The following is a 7,084-nucleotide window of genomic DNA, read 5'->3' on the forward strand; positions in this document are numbered from 1 at the left end:
TCTTCCCTTCTTACCCCCACCCCTCCCCTCTCCTTCTTACCCCCCTCCCCTCCCCTTCTTACCCCCCACCCCTTTATACCCCCTCCCCTCCCCTCCCCTCCCCCTCCCCTTCTTATCCCTCCCTCTAACCCCTTCTCCCCCTCCCTCTTACCACCCTCCACCTTACCCCCTCCCCTTCTTATCCCCTTCCCCTCCCCCTTACCCCCCTCCCCATACCCCCTCCCCTTCTTATCCCCGCCCCCTCTCTCTTACCCCCTCCCCCTCCCTCTTACCCCCTCCCCTCCCCACCCTTTCTTACCCACTCCCTCCCTCCCCTTCTTACCCCCACCCCTCCCCTCTCCTTCTTACCCCCCTCCCCTCCCCTTCTTACACCCACCCCTTTATACCCCCTCCCCCTCCCCTCCCCTCCCCACACCCTCTACCCCTCCCCTCCCTTCCTTACCCCCACCCCTTCTTACCCCATCGCCTCCCCCCCTCCTTACCCCCTCCCCCTCCCCTCCCCTCCCCTTCTTACCCCCTCCCCTTCCCTTCTTACCCCTCCCCTTCTTACCCCTCCCCACCCCTCCCCTCCTTACCCCCTCCCACCCCTCCCCTCCTTACCCCTCCCCACCGCTCCCCTGCCCTCCTTACCCACTCCCCTGCCCCACCCCCTCCCCTCCTTACCCCCTCCCCTCCCCTCCCCACCCCTTCCCTCCCCTTCTTACGCCCTCCCCTCCCTCCCCTTCTTACCCCCTCCCCTCCCCTCCCCTTCTCACCCCCTCCCCTCCTTACCCCCTCCCCTCCCTCCCCTTCTTACCTCTCCCCCTCCACCATACCCCCTCACCTCCCCTCCCCTTCTTACCCCGCCTCCCCTCCCCTCCTTACCCCCTCCCCTCCCCTTCTTACCCACTTCGCCTCCCCTCCTTACCGCCTCCCCTCCTTACACCGTCCCCTCCTCTTCTTCCCCCTTACCCCTCCTCTCCCTTCTTACCCCCTCCCCTCCTTACCCCCTCCCCTTCTTACCACCTCCCCTCCTTACCCCCTCCCCACTGCTCCTCAGCCCCTCCCCTCCCCTCCCTTCTTACCCTCTCCCCTCCACCATACCCCCTCACCTCCCCTCCCCTTCTTACCGCCTCCCCTCCCCTCCTTACCCCCTCCCCCTCCCCTTCTTACCCACTTGCCTCCCCTCCTTACCGCCTCCCTCCTTACACCGTCCCCTCCTCTTCTTCCCCCCTTACCCCCTCCTCTCCCCTTCTTACCCCCTCCCCTCCTTACCCCCTCCCCTCCTTACCTCCTCCCCTCCCCACCCCTCCTTACCACCTCCCCCTCCCCTCCCCTTCTCACCCCCTCCCCTTCCCTCCCCTTCTTACCCCTCCCCCCTCCTTACCCACTCCCCCGCCCCTCCCCTCCTTACACCCTCCCCCTCCCCTTCTTACCCCTCCCCTCCTTACCCCCCCTTCTTACCCCCTCCCCTTCCCTCCCCTTCTTACCCCTCCCCTCCTTACCCCCTCCCCCTCCCCTTCTTACCCCCTCCCCTTACCCCCCTCCCCTCCCCCTTCCCTTCTTACCCCCTCCCCTTCCCCTCCCCTTCTTACCCCCTTCCCTCCCCTCCCCTCCCTCTTACCTCCTCCCCTCCCCACCCCTTCTTACCCACTCCCCTCCCTTCCCTTCTTACCCCCACCCCTCCCCTCTCCTTCTTACCCCCCTCCCCTCCCCTTCTTACCCCCACCCCTTTATACCCCCTCCCCTCCCCTCCCCTCCCCCTCCCCTTCTTATCCCTCCCTCTAACCCCTTCTCCCCCTCCCTCTTACCCCCTCCACCTTACCCCCTCCCCTTCTTATCCCCTTCCCCTCCCCCTTACCCCCCTCCCCATACCCCCTCCCCTTCTTATCCCCTCCCCCTCTCTCTTACCCCCCCTCCCTCTTACCCCCTCCCCTCCCCACCCTTTCTTACCCACTCCCCCTCCCTCCCCTTCTTACCCCCACCCCTCCCCTCTCCTTCTTACCCCCCTCCCCTCCCCTTCTTACCCCCACCCCTTTATACCCCCTCCCCTCCCCACCCCTTCTAACCCCTCCCCTCCCTTCCTTACCCCCACCCCTTCTTACCCATCACCTCCCCCCCTCCTTACCCCCCTCCCCCTCCCCTCCCCTCCCCTTCTTACCCCCTCCCTTCCCTTCTTACCCCTCCCCTTCTTACCCCTCCCCACCCCTCCCCTCCTTACCCCCTCCCACCCTTCCCCTCCTTACCCCTCCCCACCGCTCCCCTGCCCTCCTTACCCACTCCCCTGCCCACCCCCTCCCCTCCTTACCCCCTCCCCTCCCCTCCCCACCCCTTCCCTCCCCTTCTTACGCCCTCCCCTCCCTCCCCTTCTTACCCCCTCCCCTCCCCTCTCCTTCTTACCCCCTCCCCCTCCCCTCCCCTACTCACCCCTCCCCTCCTTACCCCCTCCCCTCCCCTCCCCTTCTTACCCTCTCCCCTCCACCATACCCCCTCACCTCCCCTCCCCTTCTTACCGCCTCCCCTCCCCTCCTTACCCCCTCCCCTCCCCTTCTTACCGCCTCCCCTCCTTACACCGTCCCATCCTCTTCTTCCCCCCTTACCCCCTCCTCTCCCCTTCTTACCCCCTCCCCTCCTTACCCCCTCCCCTTCTTACCACCTCCCCTCCTTACCCCCTCCCCACCACTTCCTCAGCCCCTCCCCTCCCCTTCTTACCCCATCCCCTCCCTACCCCCTCCCCTTCCCTCCCTCTCCCCTCCCCTTCTTACCCCCTCCCCTTCCCATCTTACCCTCTCCCCTTACCTTCTTACGCCCTCCCCTCCCTCCCCTTCTTACCCCTCCCCTCCCCTCTCCTTCTTACCCCCCTCCCCTCCCCTCCCCTACTCACCCCCTCCCCTCCTTACCCCCTCCCCTCCCCTCCCCTTCTTACCCTCTCCCCTCCACCATACCCCCTCACCTCCCCTCCCCTTCTTACCGCCTCCCCTCCCCTCCTTACCCCCTCCCCTCCCCTTCTTACCGCCTCCTCCCTCCTTACACCGTCCCCTCCTCTTCTTCCCCCCTTACCCCCCTCCTCTCCCCTTCTTACCCCCTCCCCTCCTTACCCCCTCCCCTTCTTACCACCTCCCCTCCTTACCCCCTCCCCACCACTCCTCAGCCCCTCCCCTCCCCTTCTTACCCCATCCCCTCCCTACCCCTCCCCTTCCCTCCCTCTCCCCTCCCCTTCTTACCCCCTCCCCTTCCCATCTTACCCTCTCCCCTTACCTTCTTACCCCTCCCCTTCTTACCCCTCCCCACCCCTCCCCACCTTACCCCTCCCCACCCCTCCCCTGCCCACCCCCTCCCCTGCCGTCCTTACCCACTCCCCCTGCCCACACCCCTCCCCTACCCTCCTTACTCCCTCCCCTCCCCTCCTTACCCCCTGCCTACCCCTTCTAACCCCCTCCCCTCCCCCACCCCACCCCTTCTTACACCCTCCCCTTCTTACCCCATCCCCTCCCTACCCCCACCCCTTCCCTCCCCATCCCCTCCTTACCCCCTCCCCTTCTTACCCCCTCCCCTTCCCTCCCCTTCTTACCCTCCCCTCCCCTCCTTACCCCGTCCCCCTCCCCTCCCCTCCTTACACCCTCCCCTTCTTACCCCTCCGCTCCTTACCCCTCCCCTCCTTACCCCCTCCCCTCCCCACCCCTCCTTACCACCTCCCCCTCCCCTCCCCTTCTTACCCCCTCCCCTTCCCTCCCCTTCTACCCCTCCCCTCCTTACCCCCCTCCCCCTCCCCTCCCTCCTTACACCCTCCCCCTCCCCTTCTTACCCCCTCCCCGCCCCTTCCCTTCTTACCCCCCTCCCCTCCCCTCCCCCTCCCTCACCCCCTCCCCTCCCTCTTACCCCTCCCCTCCCTCTTACCCCTCCCCTCCTTAACCCCTCCCCTCCCCTTCTTACCCATCCCCTCCTTACCCCCTCTCCTCCCCTCCTTACCCATCCCCCTCCTTACCCCCCTCCCCCTTCTACACCCTTCCCTCCCCTTCTTACACCCTCCCCTTCCCCTCCCCTTCTTACCCCATCCCCTCCCTTCCCCTTCTTACCCCCTCCCCTTCTTACCCCTCCGCTCCTTACCCCTCCCCTCCTTACCCCCTCCCCTCCCCACCCCTCCTTACCCCTCCCCTCCTTACCCCCCTTTCTTACCCCCTCCCCTTCCCTCCCCTACTTACCCCTCCCCTCCTTACCCCCTCCCCCTCCCTCCTTACACCCCCCCCATCCCCTTCTTACCCCCCTCCCGCCCCTTCCCTTCTTACCCCTCCCTTCCCCTCCCCCTCCCTCACCCCCTCCCCTCCCTCTTACCCCTCCCCTCCCTCTTACCCCTCCCCTCCTTAACCCCTCCCCTCCCCTTCTTACCCATCCCCTCCTTACCCCCTCTCCCTCCCCTCCTTACCCATCCCCTCCTTACCCCCTCCCCCTTCTACACCCTCCCCTCCCCTTCTTACACCCTCCCCTTCCCCTCCCCTTCTTACCCCATCCCCTCCCTTCCCCTTCTTACCCCCTCCCCTCCCACTCCCTCCCCCTCCTTACCCCCTCCCTCTCCCCCTCCCCTCCTTACCCCCTCCCACCCCCTCCCCTCCCCACCCCCTTCCTACCCCCTCCCCTCCTTACCCCTCCCTCTCCCCCTCTTACCCCCTCCCCTTCTTAACCCCACCCTCTCCCCTCCCCTTCCCTTCTTACCCCCTCCCCCTTACCTCCTCCCCTTCCCTTCTTACCCCCTCCCCTTACCCCCTCCCCTTCCATCGCCCCCTCCCATCCCCTTCCGTCACCCCCCTCCCCCCTCCCTTTTAACCCCCTCCCCATCCCCTCCCCTCCCTCTTACCCCTCCCCCTCCCCTTCCCCTTCTTAACCCCTCCCTCTTACCCCTTCAACCCCTCCCTCTTACCCCTTCTCCCCCTCCCTCTTACCCCCTCCACCTTACCCCCTCCCCTTCTTATACCCCTCCCCTCCCCCTTACCCCCCTCACCTTCTTATCTCCCCCTCTCTCTTACCCCCTCCCTCTTACCCCCTCCCCCTCTTACCCCCTCCCCTCCCCACCCCTTCTTACCCACTCCCCTCCTTCCCCTTCTTATCCCCCTTCCCTCCACTCTCCTTCTTACCCCCTCCCCTCCCCACCCCTTCTTACCCCCTCCCCTCCCCTTCTTACCCCCACCCCTTCTTACCCCTCTACTCTTCTCCCCACCCCTTCTAACCCCCTCCCCTCCCCTCCCTTCCTTACCCCCACCCCTTCTTACCCACTCGCCTCCCCCTCCTTACCCCCTCCCCTCCCCTCCCCTTCTTACCCCCTCCCCTTCCCTTCTTACCCCTCCCCTTCTTACCCCTCCCTACCCCTCCCCTCCTTACCCCCTCCCACCCCTCCCCTCCTTACCCCTCCCTCCCCTGCCCTCCTTCCCCACTCCCCTGCCCACCCCATCCCCTCCTTACCCCCTCCTCTCCCCTCCTTACCCCCTCCCACCACCTCCCCTCCCCACCCCCTTCCCTCCTTACCCCCTCCCTCTCCCCCTCTTAACCCCTCCCCTCCTTACCCCCTCCCTCTCCCTCCCCTTCCCTTCTTACCCCCTCCCCTTACCTCCTCCCCTTCCCTTCTTACCCCCTCCCCTTACCCCCCTCCCCTTCCATCGCCCCCTCCCATCCCCTTCCGTCACCCCCTCCCCCTCCCTCTTACCCCATCCCCTCCCCTCCCCTTCCCCTCCTCCCCTTCTTAACCCCTCCCTCTTACCCCTTCTCCCCCTCCCTCTTACCCCCTCCCCCTTACCCCTCCCCTTCTTATACGCTCCCCTCCCCCTTACCCCCTCCCCTTCTTATCTCCTCCCCCTCTCTCTTACCCCCTCCCCCTCCCTGTTACCCCCTCCCCCCCTTACCCCCTCCCCTCCCCACCCCTTCTTACCCCCTCCCCTCCCCTTCTTACCCCCACCCCTTCTTACCCCATCGCCTCCCCCCCCTCCATACCCCCTCCCCCTCCCCTCCCCTTCTTACCATCTCCCCTTCCCTTCTTACCCCTCCCCTTCTTACCCCTCCCCACCCCTCCCCTCCTTACCCCCTCCCACCCCTCCCCTCCTTACCCCTCCCTCCCCTGCCCTCCTTACCCACTCCCCTGCCCACCCCCTCCCCTCCCCTCCTTACCCCCTCCCTACCCCTTCTAACCACCTCCGCTCAACACCCCACCCCTTCTTACACCCTCCCCTTCTTACCCGCTCCCCACCCCTCCCCTCCTTACCCCCTCCCCTCCTTACCCCCGCCCCTTCCCTCCCCCTCCCCTGTAGCAGTGGATTCTGCTCCATTCTCTGTCCTTTTGGCTCTGCGCATGCCTTTGTTCATGGAGTACGATCACTTTGTGAAAAAATTCAGAACGGAAACAAAAAAGTAAGTCTTCCTTTACTTTTATTTTCTAGGTTATAAATACATACCTGTGATGAATAATAAATTTCTTGAACTCCACTTTGTGGAGTTTAGCAAAGGGGTTCCCTACTTTCAGGTAAGATTAATTCCCATCTCTCCACAGCAACATGCCAAAGTGTATCATTCTTATAGTTAGTGATTAATGCCCAATGTAGGATAGAACCTGAGCTTCAGTCAGTAAGAAATCACAGGAGTAATTCTACTTGAAATCACTAGGGTAATTTTACTAGGCTCTGCTCCTTGTGTGAACATCGCAAGCCTGGAGAGTATGTCACAAATCGACCATCCATCCTCACCTCCAATAGCAAATGTGAATGGCTCATGGATCTCTTCATGGAGACTTTACAAGCAACTGTTTTTGCACCCCATGATCTATGCTTGCTGACCTCTTCTGCTTCCCACCCTCCTTTCACACTCCCATCGATGACTATGTCTTCAGTCACTTCAGCCCCACTCTGTGGAACTCCCTCCCTCTTCTCCGCTTCTCACTCCTCCTTTAAAAACCTGATCAAAACACACCTTTTCGTCCAAGCGTTTGGGTACCCTCTCCTAACTCTCCCACCATGACTCCTTGGCTGTTCCATTATTTATTTCTGAAACCCACTGTTCATGTCTAGCAAGGGATGGGATTGGAATAGATAGGTGCTTGATGGCCGGCACGGATACGATGGGCTGA

The 7,084-nt window shown here is 63.9% G+C and overlaps 1 long non-coding RNA gene across 1 annotated transcript in view; it reads left to right on the plus strand.

The window, feature by feature from the left end:
* LOC137381473 (uncharacterized) overlaps window positions 1-6,483 on the plus strand; it is a 197,759-nt gene extending 191,276 nt beyond the window's left edge. Inside the window, exon 3 of the long non-coding RNA XR_010977183.1 lies at window positions 6,402-6,483. This is a non-coding gene — a long non-coding RNA (uncharacterized lncRNA). The remainder of the gene's footprint in view (window positions 1-6,401) is intronic.
* Window positions 6,484-7,084: the final 601 nt, after the last annotated feature.

The sequence above is a fragment of the Heterodontus francisci genome, chromosome 22, assembly GCF_036365525.1.
Source record: "Heterodontus francisci isolate sHetFra1 chromosome 22, sHetFra1.hap1, whole genome shotgun sequence".
Lineage (NCBI taxonomy): Eukaryota > Metazoa > Chordata > Chondrichthyes > Heterodontiformes > Heterodontidae > Heterodontus > Heterodontus francisci.